The sequence below is a fragment of the Ochotona princeps genome, chromosome 5 (assembly GCF_030435755.1).
Source record: "Ochotona princeps isolate mOchPri1 chromosome 5, mOchPri1.hap1, whole genome shotgun sequence".
NCBI lineage: Eukaryota > Metazoa > Chordata > Mammalia > Lagomorpha > Ochotonidae > Ochotona > Ochotona princeps.
The window spans coordinates 80,005,039-80,031,728 of record NC_080836.1 but is presented as its reverse complement, the minus strand read 5'-3'; the positions used below and the strand labels follow the sequence as shown (position 1 = coordinate 80,031,728).

At 38.1% G+C, this 26,690-nt stretch overlaps 1 protein-coding gene across 1 annotated transcript in view; it reads right to left on the bottom strand.

The window, feature by feature from the left end:
- PARD3B (par-3 family cell polarity regulator beta) overlaps window positions 1-26,690 on the bottom strand; it is a 1,014,759-nt gene that overhangs the window by 203,055 nt on the left and 785,014 nt on the right. The gene's annotated exons all lie outside the window — the stretch shown is intronic.

The following is a 26,690-nucleotide window of genomic DNA, read 5'->3' as shown; positions in this document are numbered from 1 at the left end:
TTGTTAACAGTAGTAAATGTAAGGTACTTATGAACTCATTAAGCTGCAATTCTTTATTCTAAGCAATCAAGATCATTTTGCATTAACAGGAAATAAAGGTAACAAAAGCAAAATGAAAAGTTATTGAATGCCCCCTTTTATATCTGTTCTTTCTTTTCAATCAGATATGCATCATGTATCAAGGAGAGTATCATGTGATAAAGGACTAATAATTCTATTAATTCAAAAAAGAACGAGAAAAAAATTGAACAATCACCAGTAATATAAAACCAAAAACTGGCCTGTCTACTCAATATGCTTCCAGAACTCCAGTGTTAACGTTTGAAGGTTAAGTTCATGGTATTCTTTGTTGATGGTGTAGCTGTGGGAGTTACCAAACACCTTGTTTCATTTTACCAAGAAAGATCAGAGAAACACTGAGGAGTTTTGAGCTTTGACCAAGACCTCCCAACAGACACTCAGGGCAGACTGGTTTAGAATTCGAGTGCTTCCTTTCCTGTCTACACTTTTTCTTCAGTCTACACTTACCCTCTAATGCAGCCCGGGTTTCCCTGCTTAGCTCAGGACAGATGCTCTCTGAACACTCTGGGTCCCATAGTAAAATATCAACAGTAGTTTTCATGACGCTTAAGAAGAGCAGTATTTTCTTACTCTTTCACAAAAATGAAAGTTTGTACATTTGAAATAAGAAAGAGGCTGCAATTAAAGTAGCACTAGGATTTATTCTTATGGGACAGGCATTCTACACGAGAGACATTTTCTCCAAATATATTTTGCCATCGTCTTGGTGCCAGCAATACTGACAAAATGACTTGATGCTTTGCTAATGATCAAGACAAAAGTCATTACCTACATTTATAATTCAGTACAATATCTTCCTTCAAGTTCTATTTATTTCCATGTATGTATGTATATTTGAAAGTAAGTATATACGTGTGTCTATATCATCTATGTGTCTTGGCTCTACTCCTCTTGCCTCCCCTCCACAAAACATAGGTAGTTAGAATCTCCTCACTTGAGGACTTCACATACAAATTTTGAAGTAAACCCAATGTTCTCAGAAATAACAGAAAAACAAGCTCAAGTTTCAGTCTTCCTCAGTAGCTGACAAAAAGTGGTACTTCTGCGCACCTTTCTGGATCGTGTTTCCATCCATAGCAGAGATCAGTAGCTTTGGGTAGCACCTTTGGAAGATGTCACTGCTAATATTCACAACCGTTATCCTAGTCCAGATTCCATCCCGCTTTCCCCCAGGAGCCTCTTGAAATCTTAGTTCTGCATATTCCCCAGCTCACAAACTTTGATGGGCAAGTCCTGTTCTAGACTTTGGCTCCCCCACCACAACCTCTCTAGGTATCTCTACTACTACTGGGATTTTTTTTTTTTTAATGTATCTGGAATCCAGTCTTGGAATCCAGTCAACCAAACTATCACCTAGCTGTAACTCCATTATCTCATGCCTTTTTCTATTTTTCTTTTAAATTCCCCTTTTCTCTTTTATGTCTCTAATTCCATTCTTTTTAAATGCATTGAAGACCTGATATCACTTACAGAAGTGATTAAGGAAAAAAAGATACAAAGTGCAAGAACACTAACTTTCAAATACCATCCTGATCTTCTGTTACACTTGAAGTCTCTCCACCCTTTAACCTGCAGTACGGATACACATAAATATTCCCATGAACACATTCATGAGCTAACCAGTTCCAGGCAGAGTTTGGAGATCAAAATTATTAAGCTAAATATGCTCATGTTAGAAGTTGATACTCACTATATAACTCAGAGAAGTAATTTTCCCTCCAAATGTCACTAAATAATGGTTGGAGAAAAAATTTAAAAGGAGAAGCCAGTGTGGAAGTAATAATTAATAACTAAGGATGCTGACATAGGTAAAACCATTATTGAGAACTCAGGGATTTAGGCTTATTTTTTTCCTCCATGTCTCATATATTTTCTTCTAAACTTGAAGGTTTTAGATGTTCTGAGATGAAAGTAGTCCTATTTTTTAAGAGTAAAACTAGCCCATGCAAATTGCTGTTGATGTTATATTGGGACTCTTAATTGACTGGAATGATATTCTACCAGCTCTAACTTCGGACCAGAAATGGTCTCCCCAAGAAACTGTTCAACCCATCTGGACAATAAGTAGCTGGACTCTATGCTTGGTATACGTTTGCAAGGAAAGAATCTTGATTGAATTTGAACTGTAATACTGCATCAAGGTGGAGGAATCCACCAGGGGGGAGAGGCGTGGGGAGGGGTGGGGAGATTCCCAGAGCCTATGAAACTGTCACATAATGCAAAATAATTAATAAAAAAAAACCAGCCCATGCCCAAGTCTTCCTTGATCTTTACTACCACGCCCAATAATTTTTTCTTGCGGCAGTTCAAGTATTTCAGTTGTTCTGCAGTTCAAGAATAATCTACTAGGCTTCCACCACAGTGGTATAATAAAAAAAAGTTAATTTTAAGTCAGTTCTGCACAGCATTTTCTTTTTAGAAGAAACTGTCAATAATGGTCAGAATAATTTTATAAATATTATCAATGTTTTGATTTAAAGCTCATGGCCCTTTATTAATGTTCCCGACATCAAGGGCAGAAATAGTTGTAAAGTTCATGTTATTAGAAAGAATGGCTATAAGTTATTTTATTTTAAAGTGTGGGTAGGTTTAAGAACAGAATCATAAAATAATTTTTAAAAATGACTCCCACAATGGGAAAATGAGGAAACTGGGACCTTGCAATGTTAACTGTGCTTTATATGTTGACAGTCTTGCAATTTGATCGTCAGTGGGCAGAGCTGTCAGGAGGAAAGAAGCGTTTGGTGGCTTTTACAGGCCTGAGTCAATCTTCCAGAGCAGCCTCTGCAGGGGTCAGTCACACAAGACATTCACTGAGAAACACAAAGAAGAGGTGGGGACTTTACCTATCTTTTAGCTATTTTCATCAGAATAGCCAGGAGAAACCCTCAATGGCAAAATTCACTGCTTTGTATTCTAAACGTGCAAATACACTGTAGGCCTCCCATTGTCTATTACTTTAGACATTCAGAGTTGGCCATTCTGGGCTAGGTGCCTTAAGGAAATTCTTTATAGGTCAACCCTGCTTTATATAAAAGATATTTTCCTGAATTTTTTTGCACAAACATATGGTTTTAATCAATACAATCTTACTTTACATGTACCTGGAAAGCCTGTTTAAAAGGTTTGTATGATGGATCTTTTTGTAAAGTAGAAAAATCACCCTTCAGCATACCCTTTATGTAAATTTAAATGTTCATGAATTATAAGTTTGCTTAAAACAGCTGTCCCTGTTCATTTTCATTGGAAGCAGTTTCATGGGTTGATAGAGAACTAACTTCTTTGTTTCTTTCTCTCCCTTCCATTTTATCCATCGTCTCCCCTACCCTGTTTCTTCTTTTTCATCTTGCTGAAAATATTTATTAGGCTTCTACTCTCTGTCAGATATTATCATTATATCTCAATATGGGTTGATTATGGCTTGAGGTAAGAACCTCACACTATGTTTATGGAACTTACATTTCAGTAGAAGAGACAAACCACCAGTCGAATACAAACACAAAGCACAGCAAATCATGAAATGTACAATGGGGATTTTGGGAGAGACAATGGGAGGGAATTGATGGGGGAAAGCCTCCATGAAGATACAGCACTGAAGGGCAGATAGAAGGGAGAGAAATTCGAGACATGCAAAGAGTGGAAGGAAGTCATGTGACTGGAGGATGCAGCATGCAAAGCCCAGAGAGGGGGAAAGAATGTGATGTTCTCTAAGCAGTGAAAGAAGGCCAGGATGGCCCCAAGGCAGGGCAGTGGAAGGGAGACACACAGCACAGACGGTGGACAGAGGCACCACGGAGTGCGTGTCTGAGAGCAGCTCGTGGTGCACGGCGCTAGGTTATTTTGCAATAATTCACATCATAGAGGAGCTGCATAAGGAAACCAGTGGACTCAAATAGTTAGCAGAGGAGAAGCAGATGAACCATCAAGTCATTTTGATCAGATGTGATACAATGTGATAGATTAAAGTCAAAACTGTCTTGGCTGCTGTAGTAACAAATAAAATCAATACAATAAGTACAGGCTATCTGGGGATGACTGCTGAGGAACTGAGGCATTCCAGGGTTGGACAGAAGAGAGTGCCGGAGCAAAAGACACTAGGCAGAGTGATGAGGGGAGAAAACCAGGAGGACGTGACTATGTGGAGTGTGAGAGCACTCTGAGAAGCAGGACGCTTCCACAGGCCGGCGAGGTGAGAACTGAAAAGTCTTCACTGGTTTTGACAACACGAAACCCGTTTGAGCTGGTTCAGTCCAGTAGTGTGAGTTAAGTCAGTGAGTGTGATCAAGAGTGAATGGTAGGTAACAATACAAGTGCATCTCTCTAAAGGCATTTGAAGGAGTTCACCATGAGAGTAGTAGCTGGAGACATGGTGTAATGCTAAAGAAGGAAGTTTTCAGTTTGGTTTATACCAGAGAATTTTCCTTCCTATAGGAAACATTTGCCAGAGAAAGTGACAGGCATGAAATGAAGGGGAAAAAAATTTTATATATATATATATATATATATATATATATATATATATATATATATATATATATATATATATAGTGGTAAAATACACAAACTGCACAACTTTTACTTACATGCACAATGTTTGTGCAGCCCTTACCACCATCCACCTTTAGAACTTACTTTGTTTCCCAAACTGAATCTCTGGTAATTGTCATTCTACTTTGTTTCTATGACTGATCATTCACATAAGTGGAATCATATGGTATTTATACTGCTATGTCTAGTTTATGTCACTTAGCACAACATATTCAGGTTCCATTCGTGAATTGCATCAGAATTTGTTTCCTATTAAAGGCTGATTAGCATTCCATTGAATGTTCATACTGCATCTTGTTTATTCCCTCATCATCAATGGGTCATGTGCACCTTTTGGCCACTGTAACTAAAGCTCCTATGAGCATCAGTCCAAGGAGAACGGTCACTGGTAATGAAACTGAGCTGTGCCACGACTCCTGGGAGGTTGGCATCAGGTGGGAGAGAGCAGACCCGGAAAAAGTAAGAGTGAGGAGAGCTACCTCGTTTGTTAATAGAGTTGACTGAGGGATGTGGGGAGTTCCCCACCAATTCATTTATCAGTTGATGTGATACAGCACATTCAACAGAAATATCTCCTATCCATACAACTAAAACTTTAAAAAACAAAATTTAAGAAACAAAAGAAGATAAAATTATGCAAGGTAGATGAGAACTTCAGACAAGATTACACAAAAACATTAAATCCAGACTTCAGTAATTCTGGTGCTTCGCCTAGGTAAGGAAGATCCTACTACCATCTGGGAAAGTGGGATTTGATAGCAGGTTTAGAAATCATTCTTTACTAGGAAACTGCCATGGATCACACTAGACTATGCAGGGAGAAGTTAACTATTAAGGACATCAATTTTCAGGTAAAATAGCTTTCAAGTCAACTAACTAAAATAGAAACTCCAATATCTTCTTGTTTTCTACGTGAAAAAGATTTTACTAGAATTCCTAGTAGTTGTTTCCCAATTTTTAAGCATATATTTTCTTATGTTTCTATTTCTTTCCCTTGTGTTTACTAGGTAATGATGACTTCCATATTTTTCCCAGATTTCCATATCAACCCTGATGAACCTTTTAAATGCACATTATGTATTGTCCTACCTCTGGGTGTTTCCATGTCTGTCTCTCATTTAATCTGCTTCCTAATTCTACTAAGATCTGTCTGTCTACAATGTCCCTCCTATCTCCCATTGGGCAGCTTTTTACCATCTACTTTCATTTAGTGCATACACTATATAAAGACAATCATGAATAATGGCTTATGAGAACGAAAAATTCAGGCCAGGGAAAAATTCCAGACACTCATTCCAAATTAACAGAGAGACATGAATCCAAAAGAGCAGTAAAGGGTGAAATAAACTGTGTATTTCTCCTCCTAGAATCAGCAAATGGCTTTGGGTGCCAAAAATGCTTTTGGAAAAGGCTACCAAGTGCAGTCATCACTAATGCTAAGGGTAGGAAACCTAGAGAACAATGTTGGATGTGAAAAGGAACAAACTCCACCATCATATTTTCTGGGCTTAGATTATGGTTCAACACCCTGTAACTCACTTTCTTACAGAACACACATGATGTTTTCTTATCATGTGATAAATTGTATAGTGTGAACTAGCTTAGGTAAATAGGGGGACAGAGAATTTAACAGCCCTTTGTCTATTATTTCCAGTTTATTCTAAAATCCACCCATAAAAGGTTTCAGTTGTCTGATGTCTTCTAAATTGGATTCTGAATTAGCATATGCAGATACTGATGAAATTAACTTTCATGTATTATAATCTCATATGGTTTTATGCACTTCAGCTATCATTTCTCTCACAAATTTATGTCACAAACGTCTTTTCTTTGTTTAGCTCATCTGGTTCCTGTTGTACTTTAATGAATCTGATAAAAACTCAGTGAAAATTGACCAGTTTAGAGTTTCCACCTCCATTTTTCCGTATTGTAAGGCACTGGCTACTTTTATGTTAGTATTACTGATGAAATGATGAGTACATGTATGTTTTTTTGCAAACCAGTTCTGATTGTGAAACAGAAACATTCTTACTTCATTTTCTTTTTCTACCGTGTGTGTGCTAACATGGTGCTGTGGTTGGGGCATGGCTCATTCCTTGAAGATTTATGTGCTGCAATCCTGGTCCCTAATAGTATATGAGGGGTGGTAGAACCTTGAAGAGGCGTGCCTAGTGGAATGTGATGATGTCATGGGGTATCAGACTTGCGAATGAATTAATGTCTTTGTCCAAAGGTTGGGGGTTAGTTCTCTTGAGACAGGAGGGACAGGAGAGGGATGAGTTAGGCCTAGGGAATTGTGTTAGTTGCCAAGAGAGTACATGATTTTAAAGTGCTTCAGCATCCCCTCTGTCTCTTTTCTGTATCTGTACTCCTCCTGCACATACTGGATTCCCTTTTCCCTTTCTTCATTGTGATGTGACGTACCTAGTGGTGGCATGCTCTTCAATCTCCACAACCATGTGTTAAGTAAACCCCTTTTGTTTTTATAAATTTGCAACCTCAGGCATTTTGTTATATCAAGAAAAAATAGGTGGATGAAGACATATAGCGCGTCTGTGACTTCTAAGAAAGGAGGTAAAATGCTGGAAAATCCACTATGTGTTCTACAACAGCAGAGCTGTATTTTAAACTTTGCGGGTTTACTTTGAGAAAGGTAAAGTCGATAGGGACTTGCTTTATAGGATCTTACACATGTTAAATCTGAGTATGCGGATACTTTAATCATTGAAGATAAATTCCAGATTAAAAAACTTCCTCATTAACCCTAGACGGCTGACAGTTAAAATCCTTAAATGAAGATTTCTGTTACGTTAGGTAAGTGCCTATGTTTCCAAAAAAGATGAAGAACCTTGGGAAAACAACAAACCTGTTTAATCTCATTGTTATCTTTATCAATGACTTCCTCTAATGCTACCCTTTCCCCAGCCTCCCAACGATCCCTAAATAGCTCCTTGTCTCTGGACTGGTGCTCAGTCTAGAATGTGATTCCTAAGTTGGTGCACGTGGCAACTTTTCATTCCAAAGCTGGAAATCTTCAGAGCTGAAATTTGTTGATGTTTATTTTTTGGATTAAAAACAGGGAGGTCCTGTAATATTCTACAATTTCTGCCTAAGTGGATAAAACATCTGCTGGGTACAGTCTTAAGCAGCTTTTTGGTTAAATTCAGCTGCTGGGAATCCTTGAGCTAATTTGCTTCCTTCATTCTGAGAGACTGGGAAGTATACCAGATTTGGAAATGCTGAATACATTCAAAAATAATTCTTGAGGGTCCAGAAAAGAAAGCTAAATACACATCCTCAATAATCAATATTGCTAAAAACAAACAAGACAGAAAAAAAAAAAGACAAAAGTTTGCTGGAAGACTGACTTGAAAGAATCAGTTAAAAGATTTGTGAGACACCAGATAGTCACTTTCACTGTATATTTTTGCAGCAAATGAAAACCCCAATCAGAGGCTATTAAAGTAGTGCTTTGTTGAGATGGGGGAAAGAAAAGCATAGAAAAGATGTCAGAAATTAGAATTAAAAGAAAATAAGCATAAATGAGTGAGCGAGAAAGATGAAGCTACTAATAAAGTATGATTTTCAGATCTGCACAGTGACTGTAAATAGCTTATTAACTGTCACTGCCATACTGGGTTTTAAGTTATTCTACCACTATGCCTTCCAGAAGGAGAGATGGTCATCAGGAGCACAGTGAACTTTGATTAATTACCTCTATGTACTCTTGTTGGCTTCCAGACCTGGTAGGCAATAGCCTGAGAGACTCAGAGTAAAAACTTACACTTTCTTGAAAATCTGTTTAAAGGCAGCATTAACCTTTTGCATTTTTATGATTTCCTAATAGCTAGAAAGGCTTTTCTTTTTATTAGATATTTACTTATTTCAAATCAGCAGACAGCATTTTTAAAAAAGAATCTATTATCTTTCTATTACTTTTTTAAGGATGCTTGGCTATATAGGCACAACTGGTGGCCTGAACATAAAATTGTAGTCCTGATTCAAAGAGCTCACATGACTGAAATTTAGACTTTAGACAACAGCCGGATATGCCCTTGTCATTTGTACATCTGCAACATGCCTCTTTCCTTCCAGATTCTTTGTCTCCTTTGCCCCAGGAAACCCAAAAGCTAGCAGAGGAAACAGTGTTTGGATACGAAGTCACACCTCACTTTTAAATGCTTTGCCCCCAAACAGGCAAAGCTCTCAGAACAGCCTTGGTCTTCCTATGCTGAGCCTTTGCAGGCTCACTCCACACCAACCCAGTCATCCTGCAGAAGGAAACGACTCCCACAGGAAACAGCCCTCAAGTTGCCCTTCACCGATAGGGGGTATTATCCCAGCAAATTGCCTGGAAGGGGAAAAATTGACTCATGTTAAATCAACTCCAGGGAAAGCCAACTCAAACTTCTGAGGAACTTCAGTCCATCTGTAGTTTCTCCATGTACACTGTGAAACACAACTTAGATTCCACAGTACAAATTAGCAGAGGCGCCATCTGTATAATAACCCATGATCAGACAGAACAGAGAGGTGCCTCACTCATCTAAAGCACAAATGGAGAACATGAAGAAGTACTTCTTTTTTTTTGGTAGCTAAGATGCAAAGGACCATTTTGAAGGGAATTCTGGAGGCTAATGCTCCGTCTTCAGCAGCCAAGAGAAAATGGGGCACATTTTCTATGGAACTTGTCTTCACTAAACAAGAATAAAATGATTGCGCACCAGACCCACTCTGAAGGGAACAAAACTTATCTTTACAACTCTGATTAAACAAAAAAAATTATCACTTCTTTGATGCCCAAATTAGCATCTTTTCTCTAGCATACAGAATTAATTAGCTGAGTGACAAAAGAATTAGTCCATGTAGGATCAAAGCTTAAATCATATTTCTCTGAAATTCAAAATTAAGAAGACACAGCATTAACCCTCTATAGTTCAAGAAATATTCTTTTATGTTCTATAGATTCGAAACCTTCTGCATGTCATTTAAAGTACAAGCAGTATTCTCTTTTTTTCTTTCTTCTTTTTAAAAATATCATCTTTCCTGCAAAGGCAATGTGAATATCGCAGATTTTTTTCTCATGGAGGTGGAAAAACTTTTCCATTATGCCATTAATATCTCAAATTATGTGGGTTTTTTGTGAAGCATTTATTGTATAAATACAAAAGGAGAAAAATAATTAATACACGATAGAGCCGGTAAGATAATCTCAAGCAATGAAAAAAAACTATTGTATTGCTTTTTCATAAAGTGACATTAAGTTCTAAACTGTTCTTAAAGGTGAAAGCTCTCATAACACTTGGTTGTTAAAAATATGCTTTTTTTTCTTTCTCCATAGAAGAAAAACCACTTTTGAATAGGGGAGAATCTGTTTTCTGAAACGTCTCAGTTAACTGGAACTCATTTTTAATGCTTTTGTGGTGTGTATAACATTTTTACTAAACAGAACACACTTGTATAGGTGTATCTCTCTAGTCAAGATGGAAGGTGATTGGATTAAAGCAGGGATTGTGGAGTTGAGAAAGGTTCATTATATTAACAACCATAAAAAGGTAGGGCACCGTTTTAACCCCAGTTTAAGTGTGAGTAACTGACATCTTCGGGCTCTCCTGGAGTTGATTATGCATACATTTATGCATTCACTCATTCAAGGAGGAACTCTTTGTTAGTTCCTTCCACGAGGTGCTAGGAATACATGGGAAATCAGTTATAATTTCTAGAATTTTGGAAATTAAGATCTCCCTAAACCTTGTTTTCAAAAAAAGGAACAAGTGAGATATTTGCTGTGTTTTCTAGCATTTTGACATCACTTATATTTGTCACTAGGCTGTCCTTAGCAGTTTCAAACACCAATTCCTCCATCTGTACCCACTCATGAAAGAATTCTTTTTGAGAAAGAAGTAATTAAAAACTCTAATCCTGAACTTGGTTTGTAAAGCAAGGAGTAGGATTTCAATATTTTCATATTACTTTTAAAGTTAACCAATACCCACTTTTATTCTATCAGTCCCTTAAGAATAAGCTACAGGGCCCGGTGGCGTGGCCTAGCGGCTAAAGTCCTCGCCTTGAAAGCCCGGGAATCCCATATGGGCGCCGGTTCTGATCCCGGCAGCTCCACTTCCCATCCAGCTCCCTGCTTGTGGCCTGGGAAAACAGTTGAGGACGGCCCAATGCTTTGGGACCCTGCACCCGCGTGGGAGACCTGGAAGAGGTTCCTGGTTCCCGGCTTCGGATCAGCACAGCACTGGCCATTGTGCTCACTTGGGGAGTGAATCATTGGACGGAAGATATTCCTCTCTGTCTCTCCTCCTCTGTGTATATCTGGCTGTAATAAAATGAATAAATCTTAAAAAAAAAGAGTAAGTTACAAAGTGGAATTGATTATATGCTATGAATAGGCTGAGAGAGAATTAAAAAAAACACTATATCTGAATGTCTCAAGTTAAATTCTGTTTAAAACTTTGACTTGTTTGGGCCAAAAAGTCACAAGTCTCATAAAATCTATCGAACCTATGTTGCCTGCAAGGATCTCCAATTATGTTTTCTTCTTTCCTTACATTTTTCAGTTGGAAACTGGTAGCCTATGAGAAAGATAGTCACAACTTATAAGGAGCCCTGACCAGTGCTCAGAAACAGAACAGTAAACTTCCTTTGGGACTCAGAAGAGGAGCTTTTTCTGGTCCTTACTTAGTTCCAACTTTGGCTCCCTACCCTCTCTTGCAATGACCATCAGGGTCGCTCCAGAGCTCCAAAAATTAGATCAGACAGAGAGCAATAAGGAAAGCTTAGAAAAGACAGGAAACAGTCAGCTTGGACTCACATATACTTTACTAGGTAGGACACATAGATCAGTTACTCCTCACTAAGGTATTGAAGATTTCTTTGCATACCCCTCCTAAAATTGTTCTGCACCTCAATTGTTAACATATGCTTTGTTAGAGTCATAAGCTTGTTTGGACAATCCTAAAATTCGCCAAGTTCCATAAAAATCACGCTTGAATACTATAAGCTGCTAAATACAAACATGAAAATAGCCAGGAGACTACTAATAGCCAGGAGAATAGTACCCTATAACCATTTTAAGGTTTATAGCAGCCGGTTGTGTATAAACTAAAATTGAGATGTCAATGAAGTAGTTATAGGATGTGGTTAAGAACTTGCATCTTTTGACATAATGGTCACTCAATACCATGTTAATTAACTTCATGATGCTGTAAATTTCCATGTTTCTTCCTGTTGTTGAAGTTGTATAGTGGTTTTTCATTGGAGGGGATGATATTCCGCCAGCTCTACTTTCAGACCAGAGATGGTCTCCCAGTGAAACTGTTGAATTTATCTGGACAATAAGATCCTGGACTCTCTGCATGGTCCATGCCCACAATGAAGGAATCATGACTGGTTACGAACTGCACTACTATAACAATATGGAGGAATTCATTACGGGGGCAGGGCTTGGGGGAGCAGCAAGGGGAATCTCAGAGCCTATGAAACTGTGTCATAAAATGAAATAAAAAAAGAAAGAAATACAGGAGAAACTGAAAAAAAGCAGATTAACTCATTATTTTAAATATATTTGTTGTCCATTTATTGAATTGCGAGATGGATATTCTAGCATCTTTCAGGTCTCATGAAACATTACGCCCAGGAAGCTTATGCCAGTGTAGCAGCCACTCATGGGTCATTGAGTTTTCAACAATGCTTCTCTTTGTCCAGAGGGACTGGGGCAAAGACTGAAGACTGCAATTTTTTTAGTACTTCTCTAAAAACACATATAATTCCATTCAGCAGCAGTGTGACATCATTAATGAAAATAAATCCAGGATTAAACAATAATTGCAACAACTTGATTTCTGAGGACTTCTAATCATCTGTAACTCACAAAGAGGAATAACAAATAAAAGATAATCCTAAAAGTATGCTTTCACCTGCAAATGCATAGATTAGCGCAGCAATGATTTACAATTTGACCAACAAAATCAGAAATTGATTTATAGTCTGTCCAAAGCATCAGACTCCTATTTGCTTGTTCACTAGACTGTGAAACTACCATTCTGCAATGTAAGTATATTTGCTTGTAGCAATATCTAATTTTTCCTTTCTCCAATACAGATGACTAATTCCTGTAGATTCTTGATACTATCTCATAGTTCAGAATGGTTGCTAGTGTCCTCACAGAGTAACAAAAGAAATCAATGCTGGGAGTTTTCGCATATATGTCATTAAATGTACAATGCCATAAAACACATAAATGTAAGTCTAAGCCTCTGTAAGGAACAGATGGGGGTTGTCGTGGGCATATCTTTTAAAAAAATGATATTGAATCCAGTAAATCAACCACAGAATGTTTTCTTATGACTAGGGCTATTTTTAAAAAACTAAACCAAGTTTGGATCGTATCAGACAAAAGGATTGTGGTTTAGTTTTACATAGTCATGCATATTTTCCAGAGGACAGAGGTGTTTGCGTCGTCAGAGTCACAGTGTAAATGATGTGCCTTGTATGGCCAGGTCAGGGTGCAGCAGTAGCAGCAATGCTTGATGATGGCTGGATTGGCAACCATCACCCAGAACATCTGCAACCTGCATTCAGCTTTGGATTTAATCCTTTTGGCAACCCTATTCTTAGTGTTTCTGAATTTCACCACCTAATACTGAAGCAACTTCCAATAACTAATCCTTTCTACAAACATTGTAGTCATATTTGATTCTGTAGAAACCCACAGAATTTGTGGTTTTCATTTTAGAAAGTGATTTGGAAACCCAAGCCAATATATTTCCCCAAGTGTAACTAATCTGTTGTCATTCATTTCACACTAGCCCTAAAACTTTCTAGCACCCATCCCACAGAACTCTGTATGCTCACTAATCCAGTGATGGAAGAATCAATTTGGATAAAAGAACAAGAAATCTAACGATTATCTGTGTTCTGTAAAAGTAATATTTATGTGCATTAATAAAAAAGGAACTAAGGAAGAGAAAAATATCAAACGTGGTCAGGAAAGCTGTATCTTACAGTGTTTAAATTTAGCACGTTAGTGTGGGGAGAGGCAGTTATAACAGTGCCACATTAATGGACCCCAAATCGGAAGATTCTTAAATAATATCAAAGGCATTCACTAATATGCTGCATCTAAGACAATGATCATTGGATTGGAAAGCAAAATTCACAAGCCCCTTGAGTGTACTGAAATATAAAGTACTACAGAATGCCTACCCTATAATATGTAAAACTATGGTTTGAGTATATAACATTAGATTTATATTGGATATCCACATGAAGTATACATATTAAAATACGTTGATTTTATATAAGCATATGTCTCAAAAATAAGTTGGTGTTTTAATAAATTCTTTTGATATACTGGTTAATTACCCATGTGAAAAATATTCCAATTGAATTCATAGTTAAAAACAGATTTGTATGAAAAACATCCTTACTGTTTTGAAACTGTAGTTATGGAAAGTTTGTTAGGCATGAAAGGAACTTTGAGGTCATGGTTATCTAATCCCTCCTAAAGTTCACAAAGTCTGGTGACCCACCTAAGGTCATACTGGTAGCTAGGACCAAACAAGGACGTGAAACTTGCAATTCAGTACAAAGCTCTCTCTATTCGCTATGTTTCTCAATTGTTTATACATATGTTATCAATTATTAACGAACATTTCTGAAAACTTAAAAAAGATCCCTACTCAATAAAAGTTTTAGGGTTTTTTAGAAATTTCAATTGCTATAAATGTAATTAGGTATAATGACAAAGGCCAATTTAGCAACTACTTGGCCAAATAAAATATGCCAACCAATGTGAGGACTTAAAAACATTCCCATTATCTTAAGCTCCCTGTTTCACTGACATCCTCACCCTTGTCCACAGACAGACTCTTATTATATGCCATCTGATTTGATCAGATTGCTAAGAAACAATTACTCAATTATTTAGCTCAATTGGCTAGAACACTGTGGTAATGGGGTCAAGGTCATGGGTTGGCTCCCCTGTGTGGGCCAGTTAACTTGGACCCATTCCATAACCACAGGCTCAACTTCCAACCCCAGACAGTCTTACAAATGCATGCCAGTGGTCAAAAGGGCATTCACACAAAGAATATGTGGACAGAAAGCATAAATCTATCAATTCTCCCAGCAAAACAGTGCATTGCTAGGTTTGTTGACCATATGTGGATTAATAGTAACATTTTCACAGGTGAGAGACAAAACATGATTCAATCTCTAATACTATTGAAGTGTTTTTAAAAAAAGGAATTATTAGAAAATATGAAATCCTGTGGTGAAATTGAATTTTAAGTTAATATTGAGATTTACATGGAAAGTTTTAAGCATGACCCTGTGATTTCCACCAGCTTCAAAAATATGGGGGGAAAGTAAGTGACCAAATTTGTCTACTTTGTGAAACATCTTGATTTAAAAATTTTGGTTCAGATTGGAAAAAAGTATTGTGTGACCTAAACATAAAGCATATGAGTATATGGGTTATATGCAATGCTAGGATACTATTTTCAAATGTTGGTATATCTAATTACTATGCATGTGTATGTACAAATATATGCTTTTAATTGATCAGAAATCTTAAGTAAATACCATTTGCACTGAATAACACATACTTGGTTAGTGCACACCTAGTATTGAACCACAGGTTCAGAATCAACACAAACTAAGCAAGGACCATTGTAAGGTTGTGTGATATCAGAGAGACTAACATGGTGTGCAGTGGTTGGGCACCACATTGCACATGAGACAGAATCACACCAGGCTTCCAGAGTTCAGCCCAAGTGCACTTTTTTGAATGGGAAACATTTGATTCATCAATGTCTTTTTTCAGAAAGTACTCCATAGGAATTTACGCATCAATCAAATATAGCAGACAATTCTACACAAAATAATTTCCACACAAAATGCAGTTTTACAAAGCATAATGTTTTGTGTCCAAAGTTTAAAATCCTGAAATAAAGCACTTTTACTAAGATATCATAGTATACAGTGAACAAAATCAGTGAAACCATCCCTACCTTATGCAGGAAATAGACGGGAAATATGTATCTTCCTCACCAACACAAACTATGGGAATTGAAGAAACAAAGGCACGACCAGAAGAAAGTTGTAAATAGATTAAGTGGCATTGGGTGATTTATTGCCTGAACAACTAAAATATGTAAAGCTTTATAGATTCCTATAGACTAATTTAATTATGCACCTCACAAACACAACATAGGCTAATGAAATTTTTTGTTGCATCAGTGGACTTAAAATGTCCCATCAGTAGTTTCAAAATATTAAATTCATTCAGAAAGTATTTATCAAACATGTGTGGCAGGCTCTGTGATAGGTGTTAAAAACACAGAAAAGAAGTTCAATGTTTTCTCTTAAGGGAAGTACTGTCCATGGCTGATTCTTTGATCTGAGGGACGGTCTCACAAACTAAAAATAACTGGTGATGGGCACTCTCGGAATTACCATGTCAACATTAGAAACGCTGTGTAGATGATCTTCTTGGCTAATGCTCTCAACTTATTTGATTGATAGTTTTCCAATATGATTGAAACTCCAATATGATTGAAACATCCTCCATGGAAATGTGCATATATCAGTAAATGAAGACTCTTCAAGCAGTTTGTAGGAAACGCACATTAGCAAAAAAAAAAATTTTGGATTTGAAATTCTTTTTTCCAACAAAATAAAGTTATTCTTTCATTTTATTCTTTTTTCACAGTCATGTTGGAGTAACTTTGTGTATAATTTCTGGAGTTCATGGACTCCCGAGAGGAGCCCTGTGTGTCTGTCTGTGGTTATACATTACAAATACCAGCTTTAAGGCAAGCCAGGAGTCACTCAGTGCCACAGATTAAGCTCTGGCTTGGTGGTAAAACACATAATGAAGTAGCACAGCCTGTAAGGAAGAGCTGGGAAACCCAACTGAGATAAGAGCATTTCTGAGTAGGGAAATGCTATCTAAGTTTAACTTTTATGACTGACCGCAAACCCATCACTGAATCAACAAGTGCCAAGAATTACATGAGAAAGAGTAAGCCAAAGACACATGATCCCTACACAGATCTATTTCACTGGAGTGAAATCAATTCTCAACAACTCAGAGGTAGCTTTTGTTTTATCTACTCGGTAGCTTACCCACAGCCTGTACTTCCCCTTTTCTTCCCTCTTTCCATTTTTCATGGTCACCTGAGGACTCATTAGCACTTCTACCAGAGGATGAGTAAAGGAAAGGAAAAGACATAAAACTTCAAATGAATCACTTTTGCTACCTTTAAAGCACTTGGGAGAAGGAAAAGTAACTATTATAAGACTTGTGGATTATATGAAGATTTCAATTATCCATACTCTCCTAGTCAATCTTATAAAACAACAATTGAGGGTTGGCTCTGACCCACCTTGGAATGCTGACTGACAGTCTTAGCAAACAACTGTAGGGAACAAGAGGAAGATGTGCTAAGGGGAGTTGAAAAGTACACCTTCAAGGCACTGATTCAGTCCCAAGAACAAGTCAGCAAGTATCCATGCTGTAGGCAGTTTCGTAAATACCAATGTTAGTTGCATGGGGAAGGATCATAAATCATAACAAAGAGATACAACCCCTTGCAATAGAATACTACTCACACAGCAACACAGATGACTCTCAGATGCATTTTGCTAACAAAAGAGGTCAGATCCAAAAAGCTACATATTATCTGATTTATCTGTGAAATCTTGGAAAATAGGAATCCATACAGATAGGAACCAGATCTGAAAGGGTAGTAGGGGTTTGGAGGTTGTGGGATTTTCTGTCTCGTGGCTGTGGACACATGACTCCTTGTGTTTGTCAAAGACCACAGAACTGTATACGACAGAGAGTAAATTTTACAGTGTAACCATTAAAAACAATCAAGACATAATGAGAACCCCAAATAGGAATACAATTATAACAAATGAGCCTAATTTTATTACAAATCGCTAACATAAGCATATTTAAAGCCTTAGAGAAGAAAGCTAAATAATGCTGGAAATCAGTATTTTCATTAAATTCTACAAGGCTAAAGGCAAGAAAAATTGCACAACACTGTGTTCTGGTCGGCTCCATTTTGAAACAAAAAAAAATAATCCTTTAGGAAGACATAATAAGGTTGGACAAATAAATTTTATATGATAGCCAGCTTTCTAATGGCATGAGAAAAATGTTAATGAGCAAAGTGCTACTGAATTGTGACTGGATGTATCACATAATCTCATGCTTTTTAAGTGATTATACAGAGTAATTATATATTCACAATGTCTAAATCCCATCAGCGGAGTGGGTCTGATTCATGATGCCTGGAGAGCAGGTACTCCTGGAGATCAGATCTTGGTTTCTGAATAGGATTTTGCAATGAAAGAAATCAGGCTTCTTTGGAAAGGTAGCTTACTCAGAAAAGTGGTGGGGGAAACAGGAGATGAAGCATCGCACTGTGTCATAAAGTAGAAAAAAAAAACTTCAAAGAAGCACAAGGTGAAAGGGAACATGAGCTATTTCGCAACAGCTCCCAGAAACTGAAGTTGTTAGTTTGAGCAACAAAATAAATCACATAAAGATTGAATTACACCGCATACCATAAATAAGTAGCTGTGAGTTAAAAATGATATGTCAATAATTGAATACATAGATTTAGTGGTAAGAGACAAGAGAACGTGTAGTTCTTTCTTATAGAAGAATTCCAATTAATGAATATAAAAAGGAATGAATGAAATAGGAAATAGGAAATAGTTACTGGAACTTTGTAGTAACAATTACTGCTGAAAAGAACCACAGTTGGTGTTAATAATATGGAATGAATATACAATGTAAAGTAGGCTATTTGTGTAGTCTCAAAACATCTAAAGATGCTAACCACAAAAGGAAAACAGTAACTTTGCACTGAAGACACCAGCCGATGTGCCATAAAGTAATTAAAGACTAGGGATTGGCACAGTGGCACCGTAGGCCAAGACTCCCATCTGTAGTGCTGGCATTCCATATTGGTTCTACTTCTTGTCCTGGCTACTCCACTTTGGATCCACCTCAATGCTTACGGCCTGGAAAAGCGACAGAGGATGGTTAAAGTACTTGGGCCTCTGTACCTATGTGGGAGACCTGGAAAAAGCTTCATGCTCCTGGGTTTGGATTGCCTCAGCTCCAGCCAGTGAAGCCATTTGGGGGGTGAATCACATAAAAGATTTCTCTCTCAATCTTTCTCTCACCATGTCCTTCAAATAAAAATAAAATAAATCTTTTAAAAACTCAAAATATTATTATCAGTGATGACATGTTCATAAAATGTACTATCCTAATAAAGAGACATCACACTACAATATTGTAACACAATACCATTAAGTTCAATCTAGTCATAGCATATTACCCAAATTGAGGGACATTCCATAAAATAACTGGTCATTATTGATTAAAATATCTAGGTCATGAAAGATAAGTAAGAACTAGGGGACTCTCACAGTGTAAGAGACCAAGGAAGGAGACATCACTAATAATGCAGTGTGGGATCTAGGGTTGGATCTTAGAAATGTGAAACGCCATTAGTGGAAAACTTAGCCAAATTCAAATAAGGCTTGCAGGTTAGTGGTGATAGTTTTGAGCAATGTCTTTTTTTAGATTGTTTCTTTGTCCTTGCAACTTTACTGTTAACCTAAAATTAAAGGTTTTAACAACAAGGATAAGGAGAAGGTGAAGGAAGATTCAGAATGATTGGCAATGGAAATAAGCAGTCACCATTAATCGCTTTTCTGTATCTTTATGATTTCTTCAAAAAAACCCAAAAAACAGAGAGGCATGTTTTTTGGGAGAGAGAGAGTAGGAGAGAAAGAGAGAAAAGGATAGGGACTCCCACCCACACCTGCTGGTTGACTCCCAAAATGTTCACATAACTTGGCTGGGCCAGGCCAGAGGCACTAATCATAAACTCCATCTACATCTCCACTGGTGGTGGTAGAAACCCTAGTATTCCAGTTATTTCCAGCTGCCCCCACTGCCCCCCCCAGTCAGGTTTTATGTTATCAGGAAGTTAGAATTGGAAGTGGCACCAGAACTTCAACACAGACACTCCAGTGAGGGATGGAAGCAACACACGTGCCATCTTTAAAGCCCTGCCAAGTGACTGCCACTGCACCTTTGTTTCTTCTCGGATCTCTTGCTCATCCAACTTTCTGACTCATTGATTGCAGACCTCCCCGACCCCAGTAGAAATCTATACATTTCCTACATGTTTCTGAGACTTCCAGAAACCAATTTATCAAATTAATTGCTTCCCAATATATACCAGCTGACTTTTTAGAGACTGGGATTAGCTATACTCAAAGAAACAGAAGCTGAAGTGTGAGTAGTGTGGCTAGGAATCAGCGCTGATGTTGAAAGGGAAAGTTAAAATGATACAAAGATGTGATGAAGCTGAGAAGCGGACATGAATAAAATAAAAGCAGACAAATTAGTAGGTAAGTGCAAGCCATACTTTCCAAATATTTGTGATTTTAAGCATAACTTCTTATAGAATGCACTAGTTAAGGTTATCTGTAATTAACAAATCTACTATGGATTCGTGTATTTGGGCTGACAAGGATTTACAAAAGGCAAATGCTAACATTAGTTATCATTTGGACAAAAATGACTTTGAATTTTTGTGTACAGTACACCATAGGAAAACTGTTTGCAAATCTTTTTTAAGTGAAGGTATTCAAGTAATATGAGGTTTTACAACTGCTAAGCTGAATCACTACAGAGATTTTAGAGTTTGTCATTTTTCTTTCCCAGTTATTTGGATTGCACACAGTAACTACAATGTTAAATTTTGCTATGTACTGTTTAATAATGCTATCTTTATAAAATCATATTTTAAACTAGCCATATAAAAGAATAGCTGTATACCTGTTGAAATCAGAATCTGTTTTTACTTTTAGAGGAAAGTTCCCCGATCCATATAGTATTAGACTTAATCAAAATCAGGAAATCTGAGTATATTCTGAATTCATCCTTACACACTCAGCTAATATACATAGATTCCAATTCCTAATGGTTTGCAAATGCTCAACTTCATTGGAGGCCAATTCCAAGAGGCTCTTGGAGGAAGGCTCTGTCTGCCTATCAATATAACAACTATAAATTATAGTCACATATTTGATTACCCCGAATATTTTGGGTGGTGATAGGAATTTGAAGCAATAGCAGAGGTGGCTCAGTGAATTTGTGGTGAACCAGCTGAATTATGGAGCCTCTGAAAACGAGTATCATTCATATGCTTCAAATTCACTACAATTTTTCAATCAAAGTCTATGAGAGTCAGTGCTTAGACTTTCAAACTTTGCTGTACATCTTTTTCCTCCAGAAGTTCTTTGTAGCTTCCTGCTTCAAGTCTTCAAAGAGATCTACTGTCTCAGAAGGTGCTAGCAATGCTTCTCCTGTCTCCTTTTGAAAATCATGTCCCTCTTCTGCTAGCTCCCCACTTGGCACCCATCTGTAAGCTGCACCTCTGAGTGCATAAAAATGCCCTGGCATGGAGCTCTCCTGTGCTGTTCTGTATGCAAACAGATCAGCCTTGGACTTGGCCAGGTAAGACAAAGAAAAATGGCACTATGTTTGGAGCTTTCTCCTTTTGCCCTCTCACCTCTCTTACCCTGAGGAAGGTGACTGACTCCAGGTATCAAGAACAGGAAGTGTAATGAGCAAGTCCTTGGTTCAAACTGCCTGATTAGGGCTTACACTGACTACATGATGGATATGCTGTGCTGTGAATGAATTTCAATGTATCCTCTCTTCTAGTCTTTCCATTTTGAATCTGTAAGAGGTGGTGGACTATGAATCAGACAGCAAAGGCCTTAGGTAACTCCTAGATTCTTAAGCTGTTTTAAGGAATTAAGAGAGTGAAGGGATTTACACAAAGATGCATTTTAAGCCTGTAGATTGGAGTATACTATTGTGCCTGATGCAATATGAAAACTGAATAGAGGGATCCACAGTTCTGCAGGCTCTTAGGTTATTTTGACAGAAACGCAGGACAGAATACTGCACCTGCTGCTGCAGCTGTGAAGCAGGCAGACCAGGCTTCAGTCACACCTGGGGCCTTTCCTCTTGGCTGGGGGAATCCTTCCCTCGCTGTTTTGGGCTCATCCAGGTGTTACTCCATTCCTCTACCTCTCATATCATCTGTTGATTTTGGTCTTTTGCCAATTCAGCTCCTAACTCTGGTATTACATTTGGGATACACAATGCTAGTGTATTCCAACCTTTTATAATCACGAGCAGCTTATCAATAGTTCCAGAAGTCACAGCAAAATTGAATGACAGTCTCATTTTATCAAAGACCCCAGGTGAAATCCCAGTGCAGGCAAGCATGGGAAAGCACTGGCCTGTGGACTGTGTCCTCTCTGGTTTTCTTCTCATCAAATTCTATTACCAGGGCTCGCATTGTGGCTCAGTGAGTTACGCTCATGTCCACAGTGGCAGCAACCACAGAGGTGGCCATTCAAGTCCCAGCTGAGCCACTTCTGATCCAGCTTCCTTTTTTTAAAAGATTTATTTTTATTGCAAAGTCAGGTATACAGAGAGAAGGAGAAACAGAACTTCCTTCCAATGATTCACTCCCCAAGTGACTGCAAAGGCCAGTACTGCACCGATCTGAAGCCAGGAGCCAGGTGCTCCTCTGGTCTTCCATACAGGATCAAAGTCCCAAGCGTTTGGGCTGTCCTGGACTGCCTTCCCAGGCCACAAGCAGGGAGCTGGATGGGAAGTGGGGCTGCCGGGATTAGAACCAGCGACCATTTGGGATCCCAGCACGTTCAAAGTGAGAACTCTAGCTGCTAGGCTACTGCGCTATGCCCAATCCAGCTTCCTCTTAATGTGCCTGAGAAGGCAGCAGCAGATGAGCTAAGTGTTTAGGCCCCTGCAACCATGTGGCTGTCTTGAATGGAGTTCTGGCTGGTCCAGCTCCAACCATTACAGCAATTAGCTGAACGATCAGCATTTGGAAGATCTCTTCCTCTCTCTCTTTGTAACTGCCTTTCAAGTAAATAAATACATACATATTTTTAAAAAAGATGTATTCCTGCTTTGCTCACTAAAACCTTTCCTGTAGTTTTTTTTTCCATATATATTATTATTTTAGCTGAAACCTGGCTTTGCACATGAGCCTTACAAATGGGAGTATATCTTCTCCCAGTTAACTTCTTTCCTAATCCTATTTTATGATCTTATAAAATGTGTAGGACACTTCCAATGCATCATTTAATACCCAATTAATATTAACTGTGATTACCATCTCTGTAACTAAAGGTTGTTCCAGCATTTTCCTGCCTCAACTCTACTATGTAAAGCTTTTTCAAATCTTATTTCACCAAAATGAAACAAACAAGACAGTAAATCTTCTCTTCATCCCCACTAGAGCCATCTCTTTGCCTCCAGGATGCCCGTGAACTCCAGATTCTCCACCACAGCCATAACACTGTAGCTGCCTTAGACTGATGCCCAATTCTTTCTCTCGTGCCTTGGGACTGCTCAGTCATGATTCTACTTATTCCTCCACAGCTTCTGTCTACATTCCCAATGCCATTGATTCCAGGTTTAATGATGTCACCAAACTGCATGTCCTGCAGCTCCTCTTTCTTGCCCGTACATAGTTCTTGGACTTACTGACCACAATTTTGCTTCAAGTTACAGGACACACACGTGTTCTACAACAATCAGAAGATATAACCCACCTGAATCCCACGGCCCCCTTAACCTCCACCCAACACCTCATTTCAGTAGTTATCAGCATCCCTAGTTAGCTGGGATCAGCTCAGTTCCTAGACCTCAATAGTACCTAAATATCCTTCAGCATTCCAAAGGGTGGTTATGGACTAACTGATCCCCCAGCCTCCACTGTTCAACCCAATGTTGGAAGAGATGTCAACACCTGCTCTCTCTGCTTCTCTTCTATGTACTCTTCAGCCCATTCCTTAGAGTGTGATGAGGCCACGCATGGGCTGTGGACTGAGCCTGCCTTCATCTGAAGTCACCTCTAATGAGCTGCCAGCCTTCATCTTCCTGAGTCCTCAAATGCTGTTTTCTCACATAGAATGTGTAGATAGTTATAGAAAAAGTCTCATAGAACATGCAGAAAGTTAAATTAGATAACACTTGAAAAAAAAATGCAGGGGTCAGTGTCCAGACCTGCTGGGGTCCGCGCGGTGGGTCTGGAAGACACGGAGGTGTGAAGAGTATTGTTCCATTGCAGGAAGGGCCGCAAAGAATTTCTCACTGCATGGCAGAGCTTGGCAGATGTCTCTGCATCCACCTGAAGACATTTCCACCCCTCTTTGCTAGGATACCGAGAACCCCCTAGGAATTCTGTAATCTATTTAGGCATTGTCTGACTTTGCAGAGTTGGTCTTTACTACCAATGTGAGCTTAGAAGTTGATGTTGCTGATACCATCTTAGCAAAAGGGCCTTTTACAATTCATGCTGTCTCTGCTGCCCCCATTGACCGTCCTTGATCTTTAGCTCCCTCCTCCTTAACTGAGTCAAAGTTGTAGAACGAGGATTGTAGTAGGAATGTGTTACTGATTGATATGCACTGTCTATTGAGAACTTCTATTGAGAGCTTTAAGGTGAAACAAGGGGCAGAATTATCCTTGGAAACACCCACTTGACCATGACATAGAGAGTCTGTGCCAGAGTTGGTGACTATTTCTGTATAAATAAAGCAGACAGCTTTCTTGCATTGTCCATTATGATCCTGAAATTATAGTGGTCCGTTTCGTTCCTCTTTACACCTAATCCACCCACCCCTCGCGAGTCCTGAACTCAGCTGGAGCTGGACTCCAGCACAGACCACAGGAAAAAAAAAGTTACATAGAGTTATAAAGAGTTATTATGGCTATTTGAGTTTTATTCTTTTTTTTTTTAAGATTCTTTTTTTTAATTGGAAAGGCATATTTTCAGAGAGGAGAGACAAAGATCTTTCATCCACTGGTTCATCCCCTAAATGGCTGCAATGACTGGAACTAAGCCAATCCGAAGCCAGGAGCCAGGAGTTTCTCCTGGGTCTCCCACACAGGTGCAGGGTCCAAAGGTTTTGGGCCATCCTCTACTGCCTTCCCAGGCCACAAGCAGGGAGCTGGATGGGAAGCGGAGCAGCCAGGATATGAACAAGTGCCCACAAGGAATCATGGAGCATGCAGGTGAGAACTTTAGCTACTAGGCTGCTGTGCTGGGCTCCTAAGTTTTATTTCAATGAACTTTCTTAAACATCTACGGCTGAAGTCACCAGCTGACTTTGTGGTATATTTTCAGATATTAATATTTGTGTGTCTGATGCAACTGGGCACTGACAATCTAGCTTTTTATTTGTATTGAAACTGATTGCTTATAGGGCAAGCTATATTGGGGCATCTTTTTTTTTATTTTTTAGTGTGATAAAGGCTTTTTTAACCATTTCTTTCAATCCATTGCCTAAACAAAAAACAACCAACCAACCAAACCAAAAACCTCTCCACAAGTGTGTCCAGAGCCTTCTCAAATTCAAATAAACCAAAACATGTCTTTTTCTCTAAGTCTCCCCTCCTCCTTTCAAATTACTGCAGTGTAAAGACAATCTCTTGTTTACAAGCTCAGGGTTCTCTCCTTGGCTCTTGCACTCAAGTGCTTGCCCTACCCCCACCCTCCTCTCTGCCCTCCTCCCGTCAATGTCTTCCATCAGGCTCCTGCTTTCTCCCTTGGTGGTTTTCCAGCATTCCCATACTGACTCCACGCATTGCCAGAAATCTCTCCTTTAAAAGTATCCACATTTTCAAAAAAGCACAAGTTCATACAGGTAATTAAATCCTCTGGAAAGACCTCTGATGGCTTCTTCTGCCTCTTTAACCTTATATACAAGGTTCTTCCTAAACCTTCCATTACATTTCTTCACCTTCCTTTCCTATAGCTCTATTAATAAGTATAAGATTAAGGAATAAATGAAGGACTAATCTCTAAGATTATTTACCATGAAAAATTAAATGTGTATCCAAAGTATTTGTTTTTCTGTGTGTTTTATTTCATACTTTTCCTACTGTATTAAATTATTATAACTAATAACAACATATATAATTTGGGAAGAGATATGTTCCAGTATCATGGCATGAGACCAGAGCCAGGACCACACTTGGTGCTGCCAATGATAATAAATAACAGAAAAACTAATATAAGAAAAACTTTGATAGTTCAATTTGGTTGTACAACTCTCTAATTCCATGTATGGGGCTACATATGTTAACAATTAATATATATGTCTAATCCCCATGAAAGACCATTAAATTTATGTAAAATTAAATGTAATATATTAATTCAGATCACTTGATTGTAAATTCAACCTACTTGAAATGTATGTTTTCTTTCATTATTCTTTGTATTTATATAAAGTTGTCTCTCTGGCCTTGAAAAATTAGAAGGAATTTTGCTTTAAAACAGTTTTTAATCTTCTTAGCTTATTCTTTGTTGTTGTTGTTAAATTCTTAAATATCTTTTTTCCATGTATCAAATTTTGTTGTACTAGAAACAGCTAATTAAATTTCTTTGTGCTGAAGTATTATGCACCCATCAAAAAGACTAGGTGTAACAATCATAAAAATGCTGAAAATGTACTATTTTATCATATTACATAAAAATGGGAAACAAGATTTATAGGAAACTAGGTAAAATGTATAGAATAAATGTGCAAGTATGTATAAAATTTAAATGGTTGTATAATAGTATTGATATTACAGAAATGATGGTGGCTTTTCTTTTTTTTTCCCCATATTTCCTGTAATAAAGTTATATTAATTTTAAAGTGCAAAAACAACAATCCAGGAACTGTCTTCTGTTTCTACTGCTTCTAAAACTCTTAGCCTTCTATCAAAAAAAATTCTATTGGAGATATCTTCTCTATAACATATTTGACCGTATTCTGAGTCATGCTTCTGTTTCTCAGTGAACACATCTCTCCTGACTGTATCTATAATCAGAGCAATGGGGGACAGCTAGCATTCGGACTAGTCGTTTTCTTGCTGTTGTAATAATATAATTGTGATCCTTCCTGGA